This window comes from Etheostoma spectabile, unplaced genomic scaffold (genome assembly GCF_008692095.1).
Source record: "Etheostoma spectabile isolate EspeVRDwgs_2016 unplaced genomic scaffold, UIUC_Espe_1.0 scaffold00018315, whole genome shotgun sequence".
Lineage (NCBI taxonomy): Eukaryota > Metazoa > Chordata > Actinopteri > Perciformes > Percidae > Etheostoma > Etheostoma spectabile.
Window position 1 is genome coordinate 17013 of NW_022604205.1, and position 24413 is coordinate 41425.

General features: G+C 42.0%; 4 non-coding genes across 4 annotated transcripts; 3 read left to right on the forward strand and 1 right to left on the reverse strand.

The window, feature by feature from the left end:
- Positions 1-986: 986 nt before the first annotated feature.
- trnad-guc (transfer RNA aspartic acid (anticodon GUC)) lies at positions 987-1058 on the reverse strand. The gene has a single exon. It is a non-coding gene; the product is annotated as a tRNA-Asp (tRNA).
- A 14328-nt stretch (positions 1059-15386) lies between these two features.
- Positions 15387-15458, forward strand: trnaw-cca (transfer RNA tryptophan (anticodon CCA)). The gene has a single exon. It is a non-coding gene; the product is annotated as a tRNA-Trp (tRNA).
- A 5808-nt stretch (positions 15459-21266) lies between these two features.
- On the forward strand, positions 21267-21482 carry LOC116680056 (small nucleolar RNA U3). The gene has a single exon (XR_004329624.1). It is a non-coding gene; the product is annotated as a small nucleolar RNA U3 (small nucleolar RNA).
- Positions 21483-23891: 2409 nt separating this feature from the next.
- LOC116680058 (U5 spliceosomal RNA) lies at positions 23892-24005 on the forward strand. The gene has a single exon (XR_004329626.1). It is a non-coding gene; the product is annotated as a U5 spliceosomal RNA (small nuclear RNA).
- Positions 24006-24413: the final 408 nt, after the last annotated feature.

A 24413-nucleotide genomic window follows, 5' to 3' on the forward strand; every position in this document is an offset into this window, starting at 1 on the left:
CTTTGATAGCAGGATCATTCTCAATCCTTTTGTAAAACCTTTGTCTTTCTTGGAGTATATCCACTATAATACATTCTTAAAAAATGTCATATATTTTGCTATGGTTGGGCCTCGTATCCAAACTACTCTGGCAGATGATACTAGTGTTGATTTAGCCTTGGGAAATAATTAGCAGCTGGTAGACAGATCTCCCCATCGGGAAATAAAACCCCAGTCTTCCGTGTGAGAGGCGGAGGCGACCATCCAAAGTTTCAGTAGTATTGTGGTTTTTGTGTTGGAACAAGTTGCACTGTTTGAAATAAGCTTTTGAGATACAAGAACGTCTTCACTTGGGACAGCAATTGACTCCCAACCCGATGGGAGAAATCCTGAGCTTTGAGATTTGGAGGGGCTGACTTTGATTACGAATGCTTGACACTGGACTTCAATCTGCCCCAGTGGGTGCTGTAGATCACTGTTTGATGAAGCCCACAGAACAACATAATCTGGAAAGAGCAGAAGAGGAATTATAAGGTGCCCAGACTTGACACTCTCCCACCTTCTGCTGCGCCTTGTGAGGTGCTGTTCATGTCCAGTAGATATGCTTTTTCCATCGCTTGACGATATTCCCATTTAGGGTCAGGAGTTCTCCTCCCATGCTGAACACAGCCTGAGCCAAGGCACGCTTTCCCCCTCATGATTCACCCCAGTGGAAGCTGTAGATCAATGCCTGATAAAGCCAAATGAACCACATAGTCTGCAAAGAGCATAAATGGAATTCCAAGGTGGCTAGACTTGACACTCTCCCAACTCCTGCGGCACCTTGTGACGTTTTGTTCACGTCCAGGAGTTGTGCTCTTTCAATCGCTTGAAAACATTCCCATTTAGGATCAGGAGTTCTCCTTCCATGCTGAACACAGCTTGAGCCAAGGCCCACTTTCCCGAGTAGTCCCACGCGTTCGCCGGGACTTCCTCGAGGCCTTGCATTGGTTAGCTAGTAGAAAAATCTCCCCGTCGGGGAATCGAACCCCGATCTTCCGCGTGACAGGCGGAGATACTGTCCATTATACTAACGAGGAATGCCCAAGCTTAATAATTGGCACATCAACAAATAGGTGGCGCTACTCCAACATTCAGACCACAGTCAATGCATGTAGAAATATTTAGGTTTACTACATATTTGCTATCATTTGTTGTGGAAGTTTCTGTTCAGCGAGGGAGGAATTTGTGAATGAAGAAGAGACCTTGTTGAAACAAAAATAAAGACAGGCTGAAGACTGGGTTAAAAGTTTGGATATTCGGTGAAAGAGTTTAATTATTTTCTCGAGAGAACAATCAAACAAAATGACGAGAATGGCAGTTCACAATGAAACAGAGTAACAAGTGACACCACACATTCTGGTAAATACAATCAGTAATCCACTTCTTTATATGCAGTGCCCCCAGAGGAAAACCAACCCTTGTTTGGAAACCAGTTTAATCTCAAACATAACAATCAGTGGACCTCAGGCAGACAGTTGGAGCTCTTACGTATTTCTGAATCTGTCCCTCGTGTGTCCAAGTGTCTTGACCGGTCATTCTATCTTAGCTAAAAAAGGACATCTTGTCTCTTGGATAGGCTCTGGTCTCGACCTGGGACCTGCTATGATAAACACCGTTCTAGGCAACTGTTTCTGTCAGGCTCCACGTCATCTATCCTTGGTGGGAAAATGCAAAGTCATAACATATCCAGTTGTCTCCTACAAAGAGATCACACTGAGGACAGATACAGGAACCAAATACTCTGAGAGGCATTGAAGATATTATTATGAATAATTAATATGAAAATCATTGGTTACATGTAATTTTCCCATTACAGTTTTTTTTCACATTAAATGGCCATTATCAAGTGACAATGCTAAATGCATGATTCCAACATATTAAAGCTTTCTTAACTAACAAAATACTTTCTTCCTGACAGCATACTTCTGCAGGCGTCGGCCAACTGAACATCGGATCATCACATGGATAAAGAAACAGGGATGGACAAGCAATGTGCCCAACGGTGCCAAACTCTTTCACGAGTGGAAACCCTCAGGAAATGAGGAGAAAGCGATTGACTCACGACAGATTCAAAAGCTTGTCAGGTCCCAGAAGTGGAGGGGACTCCGTATCTCTGACACTGAAGGGAAAGGCAATGGTGTCATTGCCACCCGCACATTTCAGCCTGGCGAGGTGGTTTGTGATTACCATGGGTCCATTGTCACTGCCAAAAAGGGAAAGAAAATACTCCAAGAGGGAGGAAAAGGATATATTTTCTTCTACACTGACAAGAAAGGGAAGGCCAGGGCCATCAATGCCCATTTGGCTAGCTGCGACTGCCACCCTGGACAGCAGACCTTTGGAAGGATGATAAATCACTCCAGAGCAACATGTAACCTCAGACCCAGGTTCTCTAATCTGCAAACAGACGAGGAGGAGAAAGATGTCATTCTTTTGATCGCAACCAAGAAGATTAAGTTGAACGATGAACTCTTGTTTGATTATGGAGTGGACTCCGAGTCTTCTGGAAGAGAGGGTTCTGACCTTTCTTGGCTCGGTTAGGTCAACGCCAGACACTCATTCACTTCTGGTTAGGTCCCATACCCGGGCACTGCACCAATTGTGAATCCAGCGTCCTGCAAAGACACCTGCTTTCAACCCCAGACATTCACTTTTGGTTCGGTCCCATTCTACACCTTTAATGAAAGATCTTAGCAAATGGTCTCCAGCAACCGAGCCGAACCGCTCCAAGACACCTTCCAAGGGGGAAAGAAGTCAGCATGGGCTTAATCATACAACATCATAATCAGGTTTGTACACTTCATAAAAATGTATTTTAACACTGCATTCTGTAATTGCCTTTGACCTTTCTGCTCTGCATCTTTTTCTGATCATCATGGCGGAGTCACCCAGTGACCAGCACCAGTAAGTGGCTCTAAGCCATACTTGTATCAGTGGAAATGATGTAAATGACTGTTATTAGTGTTAATATTATTAAATTGTTTATCTCAGGACTTGCTGCAGTTAATAAGAATAATAGCATTGTGTTAAACAAGTATATAATGCTAATGTAATTCCATAATATAAATGCATTGAGAACACTGCACATTCAATTCCAAATCAAAACATAACCGAAATTGATTAAGTTTGTGTTCTACCTTTACTGACAGTGAAGAAAAAGGAATATTAGGCTGTTCAAAAAATAGCAATATTTGCAATTTTCTTCACAAACTCAACATTTACTGTATAAACTGAAAAATGTTGCAAGGGCTTGCTTTATTTTGAATCCCTGCACTGATATTTAGTTGCATAACTATTTATGAGAACTGCTTCACATCTGTGTTGCATGGAGTCACCTGTGAACTGGTATTCCAGCCCAGGACCATTGAACACGTTCCACAATTCCTCTGCATCACTGGGTTTTGCTTCAGAAACAGCATTTCTGATGTCACCCCCAAGTTTTCTATGGGATTGAGGTCTGGGAATCTTCATCTGGAACCAAGACTTTGCTTCTTACTGGTGTGTTTTGGGTCCTTGTTTAATGACCCATTTCAAAGGCATTTCCTTTACAGCATAAGGCAACATGACCTCTTCAAGTATTCTGATGTATTGAAAGTGATCCATCCAATGGAAACACAGCGCTCTCTCTCCTGTCAAACACCATCAACAAACAGCAGCGGGCACACAGGGGCTGAACTACAGAGGCTGTGGTGCAACAACAGGTGACCTGAGTGCTTCTTTGCTCGCTTTGATTCATCACAACAGCACCACTCATCTGCCTGCCCTGCCTACACCCCCACCTGGTTCCTGCTGGCAGACGGAGTTACCAGGATCTTCAACCTCTCCCTGGCCTAGGCAGTCATCCCCCCCCCCCGCCTAAAATCAGCCACAATCACCCAGTACTGTCTCTACACCCACAACTGGGGCGGCTGTGGCTCAGTGGTAGAGCGGTTGCCTGCCAATCGGAAGGTTGGTGGTTTGATCCCCGCCCCTGCAGTCATTGTCGAAGTGTCCTTGGGCAAGACACTGAACCCCGAATTGCCCCCGGTGCTGCGCATCGGAGTGTGAATGCGTATGAATGTTTATCTGATGAGCAGGTGGTACCTTGTACGGCAGCCCCAACCACAGTGTATGAATGTGTGTGAATGGTGAATGTTTCCTGTAGATGTAAAAGCGCTTTGAGCAGTTGTTAAGACTGGAAAAGCGCTATATAAATACAGCACATTTACATTTAACTGTAGTCCGGCCCACAACAACAACCTCATCGTCAAGTTTGCTGACGATGGGCCATCAGCGACTACACTTCCTTAGGGTCCTCAAGAACCTGGACTCCAACGTGCTGCTGACCTTCTACCACTCGTCCATGGAGAGCATGGAGAGGCTGCAGAGACTTGGAAGATCAGTACAGAAGGTCATAGGCTGCCCTCTCCCCACCCTGATGGACATCAAATCCTCCCGCTGCCTCAGCAGAGAAGAACACATCACCAAGGACAGCCCCCCCCACCCCCAGCTCTGATCTGTTGCCCCTCAGGAAGCCACGACAGGTGCATCAGAGAACAGACTAACAGACTCAAGAACAGTTTCTTCCCAAAAGCCATAACCACTCTGAACTCACACATGCACAGACTACACTCCATAGCCAACCCCCCTCCCGGACTTTCTTCTCCAACCTACTGTGCAATAGTTATTTTGTACCTAAAAGGACACTGGAATTCTGTGTAATTTCATTACAGTGCATCATTTATTTTATTTATTATTAAAACTTAACCATTTAATTTCATTACAGTGCAATATTTAATACTCAGGACTTTTGATACAAACTATATTTTTGCATAATGCGTATACAAACCCTTTATCTCTCTACTAATTTATATATGTATATAGTTGCTCTCAGGACTGTGCACCACATTCCACCCCTTCTTTGCTTACATTTTATATATTTTTTTATTATTTGTAAATGTGCTGTATTTATACAGCGCTTTTCCAGTCTTAACAACTGCTCAAAGCGCTTTTACATCTACAGGAAACATTCACCATTCACACACATTCATACACTGTGGCCGGGGCTGCCGTACAAGGTGCCACCTGCTCATCAGATAAACATTCATAAGCATTCACACTCCGATGCGCAGCACCGGGGGCAAGTCTGGGTTCAGTGTCTTGCCCAAGGACACTTCGACAATGACTGCAAGGGCTGGGATCAAACCACCAACCTCCCGATTGGCAAGCAACCACTCTACCACTGAGCCACAGCCGCTCTACCACTGAGCCACAGCCGCTCTACCACTGAGCCACAGCCGCTCTACCACTGAGCCACAGCCGCTCTACCACTGAGCCACAGCCGCTCTACCACTGAGCCACAGCCGCTCTACCACTGAGCCACAGCCGCCCTGTGTTGACAGTGTAAAGGTTTTTGCTTCAATCTTGTTGCACAGGTACTGCACTTGTGTATAATGACAATAAAGGCTTTCTATTCTATTCTATTCTATGATCCCAGGTATGTTATAAATAGGCCCGTCCCAGTAACACTAGCTGACACTAGCTTTCTAGCTGACAGATTTTAGCTGAGCAGCCTATACTTGCAAGGCCCTTGGCCTCAACTCTAAACCCCAGCAAGTAGCCTGGGTAAGTAAGCCTCGGTTAACATGCTCCCCCATATTTTAGATTTTTTAACCATATTTTAAACTGGTTGAATTCATATCAACTGCTGTGTGAACTCTGTCCAATCACAGCACAAAGGAAGAGGAAGGTGGGGGGGACATCCAGCCCCGGAGCAATCCCTAAAGTGGAACGTCCTAGATGTAGACTATGTTCTGGTCTCTGTACCTGTAAAGCATGTATGTCTTCAAAAAGCTTTTATTTTTATAACCAGTTCAAAACATTACTTAAAGTATGTTTCAAACACATGCGGTTAGTTTCACACCGCTTTTTAAACGAGGTTAGGAGAAGTTTTGACAACCCCCTTTAATGAAACTTCCACCTCCCAGCCTCCAGAGCTCAGAGAGCAGCTGAGGCCAGCAGCTGAGAGCAGACCAACATTTCCACTTCTCCTACTGTGCGCTCCCGGGTGGTTGGGACCAAAGCGGAGCTGCTGAGCGCTGAGACTCTGGAGAGGCTAACGGAGTTGCTTCCGCTGAGTCGGACTGTTGGTGTCCAGTTAAAACAACAGGCTGAGTTCAATCAGCGATCAGCTTATTAAGCAGCCAGTGGTACCTGTTCATTGGTGTTCAGGCCTTCACCTGTCTGCTGCAGGCTGTTGTTTCAGTAAGCAAAAGTTCATATAGTGGATGGTTATATTGTTCTAACAGTAAGGGAACTTATAATGGAATATTTAGAGTTTAATTAGTGTTTATTGGAGAAAAGTATTCCTCCACCTCCATGTTAACTAAAGATCTGTTTATTTCTGTCATAAGATATCTTCTGGCGTTAACATCCCCTCATCTTTAAACTGATCCACGTGATCAGAGCACAATGTGTGACTGACCGAGTGATGAATGTTTCCTACCCGTCAACAGTTTGGGGTCACGTAGAAACTCCCATTCCTCTCCATTATAGACAGAACACCAGCTGGGACCAGTTGCATTGTTTTTTTAACCAGGGCAGCAATTTTCAGATTATATGATGTGCTTACATAATTACAAATGTTTTCTCACTTAGTTTTTTAAAATGAGATCTGATTAGTAAAGAGCATGTTCCTTTGGAACGCTGGATGAATGGTTGCTGATAATGGGCGATGTACAGGTGCTGGTCATATAATTAGAATATCATGGAAAAGTTGATTTATGTCAGTAATTCCATTCAAAAAGTGAAATTTGTTTATTATATTCATTCATCACACACAGAGTGATATATTTCTTTTAATTGTGATGATTATAACTATAATGAAAACCCTAAATTTAGAATCTCAGTAAATTAGGTTCAATATTGAAGACACCGGGTGCCACACTGTAATCAGCTGATTAACTCTAAACAGCTGCAAAGGCCATTAAATGGTCTCTGTCTAGTTCTGTAGGCTGCACAATCATGGGGGAGACACCTGAGGGGGGACAAAGACTTCTGTTCTCTGATGAAAGAGGAAGAGAAGAGAGGAGAGGGACAGATCATTATCCATGCTGCTTGAAGTCCAGTGTAAAGTTTCCACAGTCAGTGATGGTTTGGGGGGGCCATATCTGCTGGTGTTGTTCCAGTGATGGTTTGGGGGGCCATATCATCTGCTGGTGTTGATCCAGTGATGGTTTGGGGGGCCATATCATCTGCTGGTGTTGGTCCAGTGATGGTTTGGGGGGTCCATGCCATCTGCTGGTGCTGGTTGTTGTGTTTTCTGAGGTCCAGGGTCAACGCAGCCTTCTACCAGGAAGTGGTAAATGCTTCCTGCTGCTGACCAACTTTATGGAGATGCAGATTTCATTTTCCAACAGGACTTGGCACCTGCACACAGTGCCAAAGCTACCAGAACCTGGTGTAAGGACCATGGTGTCCCTGTTCTTAATTGGCCTGACCTTGTAGAAAACCTATGGGGTGTTGTGAAGAGGATGATGCGACGCCCAGAAGAGCTGAAGGCCACTATCATAACACCGGAGCAGGGCCACAGACTGATGGACTCCATGCCACACCACATTGCTGAAGGACTTCAGGCAAAAGGAGCCCAACTAAGTACTGAGGTCTGTACATGCTCATACTTTTAATGTTCATAATTTTCAATTGGCCAAAATTTCTAAAAATCCTTTTTTGTATTGTCTTAAGTAATATTCTAATTTTCGGAGATACAAAATTGGGATTTTCATTAGTTGTCAGTTACGATCGTCACAATTAATTTAATTTATACTGTTCATTGATCCTCAGTCTTTTACAATTAAATTTTAGAATTGAAAGACATTTGAAATATATCACTGTGTGTGATGAATGAATATAATATGTAACTTTCCCTTTTTGAATGGAATTACTGACATAAATGAACTTTTTCATGATATTCTAATTATATGGCCAGCACCTGTAGATATTGCATTAAATAGCCCCCCACTCTGATCAGCTGGTATTCTGTCAGGAATGGAGTGGTATTAAATGTGGAAGTGCCCCGCCACACTTTTAACAGATAGTGAATGAATTAATTTATGTATTTCTGTGTAGGTATACATGCAGTTTAATGATGAATGTCTTATTTGAGAAAGGCTAGTTTATTATTTTCCAAAAACTGAGTGTCCCAAAGCTACCATAAAGCTTCCATCTGTGGGGTTCTGACTGAACGCCTCTAATTCTGAGTCCCTCCCAGACGTAGCCTAGGTGCTTCAGTCGGTCTGGACCAGACCGGGCCCTCGGGTCCAGGTGAGCAGAGCCGTCTGAGACTGGATCGGGGTGCAGCCGGAAAAGCACCGTAGTGTTCATAAAACGATTTTATGAGGCTACGCTGTAAATTGTGGCAACTGTGGGTATTAGTGGCAGGAAAAGATTTGGCGTCATTTGGTTTGGTGCCAGGTAAGACTGAAGTAGCCCAGCTGTGTTTCCGTGCTGCTGCCCGAGCTTCTCCTTTGTGCCCATCGATGTATTCTCCATGTTGTGCGTGTGGACTGTGGGGTCATCGGGGTCTACACATTTGCTCTGATGGACACTGACCTCGTGGAACTTGTGAAGATGTGGTCCCGGCAGCACCACCTGAAGCCGTTTAACCCCCTTCCAGATGCACCAAGGACACCCCACTTTCACAAGGTCGCTGCGCCTTCCGCCAGTACATGCCCAGCAAGCCCGCTCGGTACGGACTCAAGTCGTGGGTGGCCTGCGACGCCGGCTCCAGCCTGACGTGACGTGCAACAACCTTTTCACCTGCTACGCGCTGGCCCAGCGGCTGCTCGTCGAGCGGCGCCTCACCGTGGTGGGCAAGATGCGCAAAACAAGCCCGAGGTGCCGGGAGCGTTCCTCGCCACCAAGGGCCGTGCGCTCTTCTAGTCAAAGTTTGCCTTCACGCCCGTTGCCACTCTGGTGTCCTACGTGCCCAAGAGGCTAAGGAACGCACTTTTGACGTGTGTCAAAAGCAGCACTAAGGTCCAGGAGTACAAGGACTGAGCACATGCCTTCATCAGCAGACATTAAAAGGTCATTGGTGACTTTAAGCAGAGCAGTCTCAGTGCTGTTGTACTTTCTAAAACCAGACTGAAACTTTTCAAATATTGTGTTATTTTCCAGTACAGTGAGCAGCTGTTTGGACACAAGTCTTTCTAGAATCTTTGCAATAAAAGAGTAATACAGAGAATACAGACAGACAAGTTAGACCTCACTAAGTTGAGTGTTACTACGGAGGTCAGCAGAGAAGAACCCCCTAGAACTCAACCAGACAACACAGGTAGAATAGCACAGGAATGGGACCCAGCAGTTTATGTGAGCTCCTTAAAGGACGCCTTCCCCTGTCAAATTTGAAAAGGTATTTGTAAGTTATGTTACAATAGGTACATATGCAGTACATGTTAAGTTCCTTTTATTTTGAAATAAACTATTCTGCATATTTTGTTCTTTGATTACAACCTTGCAGACTAATGGAAGAGCCCATGTTTTCAACATGCTGAAATTGACCTCTTAAAAGAACAGTTTATATAGAAAGTAGTTAAAACAGATTAACTGATTTTATGTTCTTTCTTGTGATCTGATGAGCTTGATTTTTAGAAAAAAGATCAAGAACCTAAAGCACAGATTGTAAATGCTGTGTATTCATTTTAAACAATCAGAGTTACTGCATTGTTAGTGCATTTTATTTTGTTATAGACTTAAACCACTTTTACAGTTTCCTCTGTAATAAATGTTATTTTTTGAAGTATACTGCTTCTTTATTGACCACTGCAGGTCACACACACCTTCTGGTGAAATCAATAAGAGACCTAACTGCATCTTTAAAAGGGCCGTAGTTATGGTGAACCACATTTTCATACAGTGATAACATGTCAAAATGAGAACCAAACTCAGTTTCAGTCCATTGTTGGGCCTCTTCAGAGGGAAAGGATCCCAACCAAAAGTGGATTCCCTTTTCAACGTGGATCCCATTTCCTGCTGATACAGGTCAGCTGCAACAGAACCAACAGGCAGAAGGTCCACAGGAATTTTTGCAGGACAGCCTTCTTTAACCAGTTCATTTGGTATTCCCTTTCCTTCAAAACATAACATGTTTTACATGTTGAATCTGCCCATATACTGTAGTTTCAATATACATTTGCAGTTTAATTTGAGCTACAAATTAACTAATCCAATACAAATTGAAATCTATAATAGCACAGCAAAAATGATAAGTAATGTAATGTAAGTAATGTAGCCAGTAATATTAAATTAATTATACCTGGGATCCTGTGTGCATTCCATGCCTCTATGACTTTTGTGATGCCAATCCTAGCCAGCTGGCATGTCTTTGGTTTGACACATAATATGTTGATGTTTTGTCCTCTATGTTGACTTCCTCTTGGTCCCCCAGCTCTACCAAAGCTGTCTTGAAAGGGTAGTTGACTCTGGGATTCACCTCCCACCACATTCTCTCAATCACATGAATCTGTGCAGGTTTTTAAGGATAGTGTAAGTCTGCCAGCCTTCATTAGAAATGCAATTACAAGAAACCTGGATTAATTTTTAACAAAACATTCATTTCACCCTTGTAGAAGGAGTCTGAAGGTAAGGCTGCCTTTTAGTATTGTGTCTGTATTCTGCCAGCTTTTCCTGTATGAATAATGCCAGATAAACCTTTTTCCCACAGTCAACTCTGACCTGATCCCATAGTCCATAGGAAAGTACAGCAGGTCTGAGGACAAATCACAGACAAACATAAAATATTACCTAAACATTACATAAACAGCATTGGTCTAAGCCATAAATCCCTAAAGTGCCAATTAAAAGTCCAAAGCATTTCATTTTTTATCTAGTTACACACACACACACACAAGGCAAGGCCAGGCAGCTTTATTTGTAGAGCACATTTCAGCTACAGGGCAATTCAAAGTGCTTTACATAAAATCTGTTAAACAGATAAAACACAAGTACAAACAGTTAAAAATCATAAGCATTAAAAACTGATAAAACACATGAATAGACAGTTAAAAACAAAATTGAAACATTAGGACACATAAAACACAAGAATAAAAGTTACAGTGCAGCATAAGAAATTTAAAGAAATGAGCAGTCATGTAAAGAAAGGCAGCATCAAAAAGAAAGGTCTTCAGCCTTGATTTAAAAGAACTGAGAGTAGCAGCGGATCTACAGGTTTCTGGGAGTTTATTCCAGATATGAGGAGCATAGAAACTGAAAGCTGCTTCACCCTGTTTAGTTCTGACTCTGGGGACAGAAAGTAGACCTGTCCCAGATGACCTGAGAGGTCACACACACACAAGGTGGTGTGACACTATGGGCTTTTTTTTTCAGACTTGTTTTTAGTTTTGCTGAAGCACATTCATGATCCCTAATACCTTTCTAAACCACTTACCCTGGTCCCTGACCCCTGCCCCCAGAGCTGGTAGCTCTGTTCCTCGGCGGAGCCAGTCGGGCCCTCTGCTCTGGCTGACTGGAGGTCGGCGGATTCAGACAAGGAGGCCTCAAAGACCAACTGCTTTAGCAGCATCTGGTCCTAGTCTTCTGGAAGCGAGTCCTCCAAAGACAAACTGCTTTCGCAGCACCTGGTCTCTGCTGAAGCCGCTGGCCTCCAGCTGCCAGGAGCAGGACCCTGAACTTAAAGACTCAACACGGCTTGTACTTATAAGGTCCTCTATGGACGTTTTGTGACCTCACTCATGAGGTCATCGTGAACTCACAGCTGATTGGCCAGTAGTTCTTTAGATGTGTTATAGAATGCTGTGATGTCATACACCGTAGACAATTCCAGTCTATAAGACTTTATCATTTTATTTTTATTTATTTTTGAGGGATGAAAACAAAACATATTGTAATACATTATGAGAATATACACATCACACTATAAATGTGTAAATTAATTTAACGTGTTTAGAGCAGACATATTTTCACCTGTAGGTCGGTAACTAGGAGTTTATTAAACCAAAACTAGAGTTGTGATGGTTGGAGAAGTGAAAAGACGACCCAAAACGGCTTTTCATAGTTTTATTTAGTTTCTTTCGACTTTGAATGAAGTGCGTGTTTTACGATGCTAAAATTACTGTTTATTCACATGGAGTCTGATGGATTTAGCAATTTTAATTACGTGGATTTTTTTTGTTTAAAAAAGAATCTTACTCTTCAACAGAAAGGTCAACCTCCTTAAAATCCTTTCCATAAAGTTTTCAAAAATTTAGAATAATAATCAGAGCCTCTCAGTGGCAAAACAAGCACTTTTGTGAAGGTATACACTAGGGGTGATCCGAGTGTCCGGCTGAAACGAGTATCCGGTACGGATAAAGCACTTTTGCCGAGTACAAGTATTATCCGAGTAATATGAGTCAATATCCGTGCTCGGATTGAATAAAACTCCTCAACTGGCCGCGCAGCGTTCTGTGATAATCACAGCGCCCCCCCCCCACCCCGCCTACAAACCCGCTCGGATCAATCACACACACACAGAACATGGAGAAATGCTCTCTCTCTCTCTCTCTCTCGCTCTCTCTCTGCTCCGTCAGTCAATTCGGTCTGCGGATCTGTTCCGTTAACGTTTAGGGTTTCTTCAGCTTCAGGTTTGTTTTAACTTTGGTTTGTAGTCCTTACATAGTAACCAGTAGATTTCTGGTGAACGTGGGGTTTGTAGTCCTTACATAGTAACCAGTAGATTTCTGGTGAACGTGGGGTTTGTAGTCCTTACATAGTAACCGGTAAATTTCTGGTGAACGTGGGGTTTGTAGTCCTTACATAGTAACCGGTAGATTTCTGGTGAACGTGGGGTTTGTAGTCCTTACATAGTAACCAGTAGATTTCTGGTGAACGTGGGGTTTGTAGTCCTTACATAGTAACCAGTAGATTTCTGGTGAACGTGGGGTTTGTAGTCCTTACATAGTAACCAGTAGATTTCTGTTGAACGTGGGGTTTGTAGTCCTTACTTAGTAACCAGTAGATTTCTGGTGAACGTGGGTTTCAGACATGCTGCTTGGTTTAAATCAGAATCAGAATCAGAAATACTTTATTGATCCCGAAGGGAAACTCTGTATCACAGTAGCACCAGTAGTAAGAAGACAAAGACGGAGCACTGCAACAGGCAGCTCGCACTTTTCAGCGCATGCGCACACTTCACTTCAGATGCATCAGAAACAGAATCAATCAGCATTGTAGCAAGATAAAGTACAAGACATAACAACATAACATAATGCAAGACAACACACAGTTCATGTGGACACATGAAGGAATTTTTGAGGTGGCATATAGAGGGTGCGAGAAACACAGAAACGAGGCAGACATATGGATGTGGGGCGGGATGGGGGAGGGAGTGTATGGTGTGTGTGTGAGATAGTGAGTTGTGTGTGCAATGTGCGCGTCAAACTGTCTGTGTTGTTAAAAGCTCAGTTCATCGGCGTGACCTTGAAGAGATAACCAGAGCACAGGACGAGATAGAAGGCCAGCTGCTGGTTGTTTTCCTGCTCGGGTGAAGGGTGGCGGGGGGGGGGGTAGTTGATCAGTTGCAGTCCAATTTAGGGTGACTCGGTAGAATTTATCCAAATCAATGTCCATCAATCATTTGTCACCGACCTCAGCGTCATGCGAGCATCCATATCACGTAGTGATTTTTGCAGTCCATCTACCTTCTCTGCCAGTCCGGTGGTCACACGAAGCAACTCCACCGACTGGGCCCTGTTGTTATCAGTCCCCTTCTGCGCTTCCACGGTCTGAGATGTTACGAGACAGTTCACTGGACTGGTTAGCCCTTAGATGTAAAACCTTCATCCCCTCAACCACTCCGTGTAGGCACTCTTTAAGTTCCCCAGACAGCTTGTGGGTGAATTTGCTGGCGGCTGTCTTACCAATTTTCCGATAGGTCAGTGAGACCCCAAGGCCGATGATCAGGAGCCCCACCAACAGAATTCCAATTATCCAAATGTCTTCAACGTCCTCCACAGTGAGAACGTCCAGGCAGACCACCTGCCACTCCCGGGAATAGGAATCGCGAGCGTAGCCTGCAGGGAACGTCCCGCTGGGACAATTCGGCTCACCCGGAGAAGCATGTTTAGATGAAAAAATCTTGTCAATAGCGCTGAGTGACCAGTTAATCAATTCCATATTCGAATGTCTCAGGAAAACAGCAGGCAGGGGACAAAGAGAAAAGAAAAAGATTTCACAAGACAGGGTAGACAGACTGGGAAGAAGCCAAGCTAAGATAAGAGGGGAGAGGAGGAAAAACACGTCTGCTCTCGCCAGAAGCAGGAAGAAGATGCAACTCCCGTTGCGTCTCTGCCATCAGAATCTTTTTTTTTTAACTGTTAGCTGACTCACACACACACACACACACACACACACATTTCACACATACCTGGTGTGGAAATAAAAAAAATAAAAAAGAACCAAAAACAAAAAAAAATCACACTGATCGTAAAAAAATTTAAAGTTAAAAAACTAAAGTTATATTGAGTATGAAAACTCTTTTTCATTACATTTTACTTCATAATTGCAACCGCATGTGTTGTATTCATTGTTGCAAAACGTTCTGTATATAGTTTGTTTGTTACCATGACAACACCATTGATCTGAAGCTCATGTAAATAGTTTTCTAATCAGCAATAAATATAACAATTTGCATGCTTAAAATAACATACCGGTTAAAGCCCCGCCCATTTCAAGACAAACCGACCCACTTCCGGTTAAATCTAACCACTTTCGAGTTAGGCCCCGCCCAGTCCGAGTACGGATCCGGATACAGATAATTCATGTGGTAAACAGATACAGATACAGATAATGCTGTACTCGCTCATCCCTAGTATATACAAGCTGGACATTTTCCTCTTTAACTCATATTGTAGCTTGTTTCGCCGCTGCCGACTGCAGCGATCTCGCTTAATACTACACCAGTGTCAAAGATTGTTATCTATCAGTCACTTAGACACAAAAACAAAGGAAAATAGGGTTCAGGTTTTGAAAAATGGAAGACATCCCTTGAAAGTCCTATATTGTAAAAATGGAGATGTCTGTGTCTTTCTTTGATTCAAACCAGGCTGATGTGCAATATAAATACTGTGAAAGTAACAAAACGCTTAATTCACACAGCCAGTTTTCTAGAAACTGTGCCTTTAAAAGAGACGTCATGACTACACTTTAATGTCAGGGCATGATCTGGAAAAGCTTGATACTATTGTTATGTCTAGGGGGCTTCCAGATGATGATGTGTGTATGCATTATTCTTAAAGAAAGTTTATATGTGTATGCATTAATCAAAAAGAAAGTTGATGTGTATATGTATAATCTCAAAGAAAGTTGATGTGTACATGCATTAATCAACAGACCTCGTGGCGCAACGGTAGCGCGTCTGACTCCAGATCAGAAGGTTGCGTGTTCAAATCACGTCGGGGTCAGATGTTTAGGGGTGGCAGTAGCTCCGGAATGAGAATGTCTTGGCACTACCAGGTGTTCTTGAGCAAGGCATTGTACCCCCTCCCAACCTCTCAGGGTGCTGGCCAGCTGTGACAATTCTACATTTAGGCATGAATAGGTCCTGAGCATGTGTGTGTTTTTCAGACCTGTGTGTGATTACTAACAAAGAGTGTAAATTGTGTCAAAAAGTAGTATACATATTACATTAATTTTTTAAAAGAAAGATGATGTGCATTAATCTAAAAGAAGGTTGATGTGTATGTGCATTAATCAAAAGAAAGTTGATGTGTGTATGCATTAATCAAAAAGAAAGTTGATACACTTACACACTGTATTACCACCAGCCTTTAAACATGTCCATAATTTCATTAAACGTGCCCCCCCCCCCCCCCCCCCCATGTGCAGTGATTCCTTCAGAGTAAACACAATGAATTTGATTGCAGTAGATGAGAAAGAAATGCATAAAAGTTGTGTTAATTCAGCCAGTGCCCATACCTCTGGTTATTTCCTGTTTTCCGGTGAAGTCCACACTAGTGGAAACACGCCTTTCTGTCACATCTACAGCAGTGTTCACTCGGAAGGAATAACTGCACATGGCTAGGCACTGGTAATGACATTTTGAACATGTTAAGAGGCTAAAAACAGGTTTAAAACTTGCCCTGTTGAAGCCTGTTGGGTGCTGACTCTAGCAGGAGGATAACACGGGGTAGACACCACCGATTGGTTTCATTTCTCTCTCCACTGACAGACCTCCTAATGTACAAACTACAGAGCTACGTGTTGAAATTGACTGGAATTCTAAGTCCATCTGCTTTAAAAAGATGTCTGCGGTCCCGGAAAATGTTAAAATTGTCAATGAACTGCAGAGAATGGACGGTAGATTCAGTTGAAAGCCATTTGTTTAGCAGCAGCAAGGTACCGACGGGCCAAAGGGCTTCAGCCTCTGCTGTGGAAGAGCCAAAGCAGCGGGTGTGGGAGAAGTTCGGAGAAGACATGGAGAAGGACTTTATACCTTTACATTGGTGGAGTGCTGTGGCCATCAAGAGCTGCACAATTTGCATGTAATGAAAGTAACTGTTGTATGTTAGACTTTAGTGTATGTAAGTATATGATTATTTGTTGCAATTAGTAAGTTATAGTTGTGTTGTTTGAAAGGCCTTTTCTGCTTTTGTATTGATGCCTTAGTTCTTATGTTCTGTTGTACATGCTGTAAATGTTATGTGTTTTGTATTTTATGTAAAAATTAAAAATAATGGGAAAATATGTATTAAGTTGTATTAACGTATACATATAAAGACTGATACAAAGCCACCCTCTGGCGTGGAGCCAGAACCATACAAACCCAGGAAGTGGACATCACCCTGGAAAATATTTCTAGAATATTTAAGGTTGAAAGAAAATGTCAAATTAAAAGTGTAGGTGTATCCGAGAAGAGGTCATTTTGACATTTATGTTTAATTGTATTTAACATAATGTAACCCCTCTGTTGGGTAATTACTAGTTGTAGTGATCTATGCTCTATGGACCAGAATTGTTCTACTAGATTCGTCTACTGGAGCAGAAGAGTTAATATTACAACATGTTGAAAGAAAAAGTAGAAAACCACAGACCAGGAAACAAGTTTTAACTGCCGGCTTATTATTTGAATATTAACATACACATATACATACAAAACCATTGACAACAATTACACAAAATACAATCCCACTTAACACCCTTTTGTTAAGTTATTTAGGTTTTCACCTTTTGAGTTTATACCAAGTTCAATATTAGTTCTATATTAATCTAATTTCAGTTTTAACCTCAGTTTGGTTTTAGGTTTTAATCCCTTTTGGTTTTCTTTTCCCTTTTTTTAGTTCTCTAATTAGTTCTGTTTAGAGTTTTGATTTGTTTAGTTAACTTCAGTTAATCTAAATCACATCAGTGAATTTCACCTCTTAATTAGAGTATTTGCATGTAGTAATGTACCCATTTACAAGTGGTAATACCCATGGAAAAGAAAATGAAAAAAACAATAATTTGGAGTTACAAAACCATAATAATTCAGCAAAAGACTGAACAAATTGGTGGTTAGGACCAACAGAAATAAGAAAAGAAAAAGGAGTTCTCCTCTCCCCTATCGTCTTTTTACTTGTTAACCGTAACTCAAAGTTCGTTTGGAGTCCGCTGCAGAATTTGCAGAAGCTGAAGGAAATCCTACTAGTCAGAAGTGTGGATTCGTAGAAACTGGATGAATCCTACCAGTTCAGAAGATTGTGAGCAACGTCCTATTGAGACGCTGTGACTCAGGTATTCACAACGGTTCAGCAGATCACTGGGTGGCTCGCCATCTTGTTTCAACCTCGTGTCTCTCAAGTCGATGTCGGTCGACGTCGGTTGAACATTTCTTCAACCCACTCAAAATAGCCAAGTCCCGATTTCCAATGCACTAATCGTCTTCACCAGGGACAAATTGAGTACATGGGATCAGGCACGGCGCCAGGATTTCAGTTTTGGATGGGCCAGACCAATTTTGGGTGGGCCTTAAATTAAAACATGATATCAAATCACTGTTTAACCTAATACAAATGACTACTATACTGTTATATTATATGTGCTAACATAATAGAGATTTCAATAGCTTGATGCTCTTTAAATATGTTGTAAAAAAACATTGTACAAACGTTTGGTTGTATAGGTCGACCCCATCCGCGACCGCTCTCCTTGGTTCTGCCCAGAGAGGAGCGCGTTGGAATCTCCATTACGCACCATACCTGGCTGCGCTATTACGCAAAGCTCCATAGACCTAAGACTGGAACAGTGGTCAGGCATTTAATATTTCCCCAAAACATAATTTAGTTCTGCTCGTATAACAGGAGGCCAAATATTTCACAATTCTGTTTAATTGTTTTTATGTTTTCAGCACTACAGATCAACAACACCTCCCGACAGTTTTCATTCATAACTCGGGCACAGAACTGGTTCATTGACGTCATCTGTCGTGTAAAACTCAAGTTATTTCCGAAAGAGACAAACTGTTACTTTAGTGTGATTCATGTTATAACCATATTTAACAAAAGGAAATAAATCACATTAACATCAGACACAGCGCCCATAACAAGGGGAGCCCAGGAGGGAAAAAGAACAGTAACAAGCTGATATAGAAATAGAAATGCGCCTGTAGATTTGTAACGGGTTATGAATCGATTATTTTAATATATCTCAATACAGACAGAGTAGCCTTCACATACTCTTATCCCCTCGTGGTAAACAATTAAACTCGCTAAAAAGGCCTAGAAGAAGCGAACATGGAACGACTCATTTCCTCTTTTTCTCTTTGCTATGTTACTAACTTTCAACATGTAGCCTACGGATTCATCGCATGTTTTTAGGTCGCCTCGCACACACACACTGACACAAATTACAGCAGTAGTCGGCGGGGTTTGCTCTTTAAAATGTAGATGATATCATCGAAGTCAAGAGTTACTGTAAGCTCTCGTATGTCAACAGACACAGAGACATAAGGCGAGACGTAAGCATGGTGCTCCTGTTTGGTGTTTTAATCCGATTGACACTGGAAAAGACGCGTTCAACTGTACAGGATGTCATCGGCAGTGTTATCAGAGCTTTTAGGAAAGCACGGATATTTGGGAAAACGTCCTCATTGACCAGCTGGTGTCATTTGTATGAAGGCTAGGAGACATCAGGACTGCTGCAGATGCCATGAGGCCATAGGTGTCACTGTGGAATCGAGTGTTCAGTTCGCTAAGCTGGCAGTCTAGCGCGTTGGAAATGTTGCGCAGATCGATGTCACTTAATAGACAAACAACTTTTTTTTTAAATTAAGTTAAAAACTACTTAAGATTTAGACTAATTTAGCACAAATTATGAGATAATTTGACACTTTTTAATAATTCTTTATAATTAAATATAGCCTATTATATTCTTCTTTTTTTTAATGAAAATTTGTGGGTGGGCCTGTTGAAAAGTGGGTGGGCCTAGGCCCGTCAGGCCCACCCATGACGCCGTGCCTGCATGGGATATCTTTCACAAAAGTCAACCAAATTGGCTTTCAAAAGGTACAGGTTTTTTCCACCTTATTCTCCGTTACTCTCACAGCTTTTCATCTGCGGCTCGCTCTGCAAAAACCAAACTGTCCTAGCAAGAGAAACTTTTTGACAATCTGATTGGTGAGTGATAGTCACCTGGGTTACGTAACAACGTGCCCTTTTCAAAATAGAAGTCCACATATTCAAAATAAAAGTCCACATGCTTTTTAATACAAATAACTCATGAAATGACATACCATGGAATAAAATATTACAAAAGGTTCTCAATAAACGTTTAACCATATGTTAACATATTATTGATTAATTTCCTTTTAACCAGTTTATTTATTTTGCTAACTAAGTAAACCTGGGTTACATGAGGTCTAGATGTCTTATGAGACAGTTGTGTCCCCGAGATGACACACTCTGAGCATCTGTTTAGCAAGCCGCATCTTTCGTGTCTTGACTTTCTTCTGTGCTCTGAAATAAAAAAAAACTGCAAATCAATACATTGCAGTCTATATACACACCGTTTTCACGAGATTGACTCAATATCATATGAAATGATAACGTTTCTAGTTCTGTTGCCGAAGCTAACGGGATGATTTAGCTAGCTAGCTAGCTGAGTAACGTTACAGCTTAACGCTAGCTAGCTCGCAACCAAACTATCAGGATTCTACTCAGCTGCAGTTAGCTTTCTTGCTGAAATACAACAAAAATTAACCTGCCAAAGTGGACCAACATGCACGGTGAACTATAGATGGAGCTACATGACAACACGGGGTATTTATTTGAATGGAACAGTTAGGAAAATGAAACGTTAGCCCCTTTGCCATTACAGTTATCAACACACATTCAGCCTATGCTAGCTACAGGCTACGTTAGCATTGCTAATGTTACTGTTAGCGACGAAATCATACTTACAGCTTGATGTTGGGATGACCAGACAGTCGGAACAGTAACCGCAGCTTAGCAAATCCTGCTTTAAATTGTCCGAAGTTCTGAAAACTGTCTTTGGGGGAAAAGTTCACAGGGATCTCCTTATAAACAGCAGCCATGTCCGTCGAGTGTTTGCTTCCTTGGGAAGACTAGCTATGAGAAGTGTCTCCGTTCCCTGTACAGACTGGAACTCTGCATTTACAACCCGGGTTCATTGTCAATGTCCTGGGAAATATTTCAAACTTTCTTCTTAGTAAATCCCGTCAGAGTACAGGAGCAGCGTTCTCAGTCGGACATCTAATCGACCTAACGCCAGCAACATTAGGAGCTGGTCTCAGGTCAGTGGCCTGTGTGTAAATGTTGGGGCTGGACCGTTCTCCTTATACGTCCATGGGCGTGACAAAGCTGATGGTTCTGAGATCCTGACGTCACCTTTTGGCTTTGTTGGGATTCGCCCGTTTTCAGCGGCAGTTTCAAAATGTGGGATTTTCAGAGGAAAGGCATGTTAATGGGATTTAAAGCTTTTATGTATGTCCTATTTACCCACTGAACTGTCGTTATTCACCTATGACAAGGTAAAATCGGTTTTGCATTATATCACCCCTTTAACAATATTTGGAGATGATATACAAATCTTGAGTGCTTTTTGTACCCAATAATCAACAGTGGTGGTTAACCTGCAACATGGGCTTTAAAGATCTAAATAGATTTTCTCACCTCAGAGTCATCTGGAGCACGTAACGATTAGCGTCTGTCCCTCTGAACCCTGAGTGACAATCACTCTGCAGTGAATGAGATGCAGTTTCCCCCCTCAGTCTAACCAAGACTATACTTTCAGGGATCATTTCTAGAGTTTCTGACTTGAGGAATGTGTTTCTAAAGTGTTTGGTCTCGCTGACCACGATGAAGAGTCGTGATATTCCTTTCCGAGCGTGAGACTGACAGAGAGTAATGATTCACTTCATGTGCTCTCTGTCATTGATGATCGTTCTTTGCTTCTTTATGGAGTATTGAAGAAGGGAATATGATCAGAGTGGTAGTAGCAGACATGTGAAAAACTTAATTGTATGAAGGTAATAAACCATGCGAAATTATAGTCAGTCTTGAAGTATGTTTTGTCCATGGTGGACAAGGTTACTTTAACGGGTTAACACCTACTTTCTTGACTTTGTAATGCCTTATGTCCGGTTTAAAAATGTAAACTGAGTTAAGCCATAATTCATTTTTATTTTTACCTTTGCTTTTTCTACTTTGACATGTAAAAAAGGTGCATTGTTTGAAAGCCCATCTGTACACATCCATGTTCCACTCCCACAGGTGTTTCCTCTTGACTAATCAGACTGTGTGGCCTTTACAGGCTCAGCTTGAAAAAGGTGAGAGCTTGCAGAACAAAAAAATCTGAACTAAATGTTTAAATTTGCACTTGTAAAAATAAGATTTAATTTGATGTCACACAATGAAAAAACACACGAGAGCTTGGAAAAAAATCTGTCATGTGCTTGACAATGGCAATAAATTGCGCGGGATGTGAAGACAATGTGCAATACAGGCCAAATCCTATGGTGGGAATAAAGATCCACCAATGTATCTGTCAACAATGTCCACCTGAATCCAGAAATGTCCCAGCCAGATGGAAATAGACAGAGATGGGAAGTAACGGAGTACAAATACTTCGTTACTGTACTCAAGTAGATTTTTCTGATATTTTTACTTTACTTTACTACTTATTTTGTGGCGACTTTTTACTTCTACTCCTTACATTTTAACACAAATATCGGTACTTTCTACTCCTTACATTTTACAAAATTGGCTCGTTACTTTAGTTTTGTACAAGTGGTCGTCTTTCGGAGAATAGCGCGGACACGCGCCACACACCGCGAGCGGGTGCGCGCGCCACACGGAGAAAAAAGTGAGAGAAAGAAAAAGAGGCAAGCTGTCCGGAGGATAACCAGCTGAGATTGTGTGTGTGCCGTCTTTGAGAACTGTAAGTCGTATAACTCATGTTGTCAGTTCACTTAAGCCTGTTACTGGTCTATAGTTCTTGCACATTTAAAGTAAGTTAGCTAGTGTTCTGGTGTGTTCTTCACCTGTTAGCTCGTGTTTTGGTGTGGTCTTCACATGTTAGCTGGGTTACACGTTACCAGCTCTATTCGCATGAGTTTTTTATTTTTTTTATTTTTTTTACCAAACTTCAGATTCTGTAATTCAATTGACAAGTGGATGGAACCTTAGCTAGAGAGAAGTTGTCTCCGTCTGTTTTAACAGATACACCTGGGGCCAAGTTGGAAACCAGAATCAGCTTTCCAGTCCTAATCTAGTCCTCAACTTTCACATCATTTCACTGGAGTTTTTGTTATTATTGTTTATGTCATCAATACCATATTCAATCTAAATGGATGGGAATATATCTACTGTACGTTGCATTTGACGCACGAGATTCTGCATTCATTCACAGCAAATCATTGAGGCTTGATGGCGCTAACGTTAGCACATAGTAGTATGGATGGCGCTAACGTTAGCACATAGTAGTATGGATGGCGCTAACGTTAGCACATGGTAGTATGGATGGCGCTAACGTTAGCACATGGTAGTATGGATGGCAACATGATTGAAAATGAAGAAAAAAGGGCAGACAAGCAGCAATACATTCCCATCATCCTCGACCTTATCTGAAAGAGATGTAAACAGTAGGCATCAAGAAAGACTCCTGGCCAATGTGCTGGGAACTTCCTCATTAATGTCAGTTTGTTTATTCATATTTAATCCTTTATTTTCTTTCCAGAAGCCATATTGAGCACACGTACATACATGTAGATTCATTTACATGTTAGGGGGAAGATTAAAAATAGAAACTGGATCTGTGAATTCTTACAGATAACAACTGAATTCATATCTTGCTAATGAGTCAGAATCTTATTAACCTGGAGTCCCAGTGTCTGTCATAATAATAATCATATATGTTATGTTTTAGGCCTATTGGCAGACATCCATTTAAAATGTAGCCATTGCCGTATAAAGACGTACCCTCCATGTCCACTGAAGTTCCTCAGCGTCTCTCTAGTAACATTTGTGTGCTCCAGGTAGCTTTGCAAAAAATATTGTTGTCATTCTAAGGCTACTTTTACTTTTATACTTTAAGTAAATTTCCAAGCCTGTACTTTGTTACTTTTACTTGAGTAAAGAAGTTTAATCAGTACTTTGACTTTTACCAGAGTATTTTTTAACACAAGTATCTGTACTTCTACTTAAGTACGGAAAGTGAGTACTTTTCCCATCTCTGGAAATAGACCTGACAAACAGGGCATTGTGAGTACAGATATAAACATCAGTAAGGAGTCTACCAAGTTGCCTCTTATCATTTTAGTTTGGACACCCAGTGAGGCTTACCACGATGGTTTGGACTGGGTCCACTAGGGTTTTCTGCTGCTCTCGATCAGACGGCTGTACTCACTCTGGTTTCTGTTCATAATGCACGAGACGTTTGCCTTTTACTAAAGACTTCCTTGGAGGGGAACGCTGATGAGTTGAAACTATTTTTGGTGGGTTTTGCTGTTTGGCCCAGCTTTTTGTACTTGCTTTTGCTTACCTTTGCTTTTACTCATCAGCTCTGTTTTTATCCCACCCAGAAAAGGGATTTTAGACCCGGAACAAGCCATCTTTTATTTCCTGTAGAGGTCCAAGTGGGAACGAGTGCAAAGAAGAGTGATGAAGAAGCCAAAGGATAAAGGAGGGAAAGGAGTGCCGGACCTGTTATTGTTTTTAAGGAGCAGATTTGTAGCTATTTATATGCCCCATCCAGAAATCCTAAGACTGCAGCTATGGAACAGTTCTGGATGGAATCATACCTCTCTGATCTTAATGTCAGATGTAGGTGGGGGGGGGGCGTGGCTGCTTGTAGAGAGAGAGCGCTTGCAGCGAGGTGGGGGCTGTGTGGGATCTTGTCCGCTCCTGGCGCTTGCTTCTGGGGGA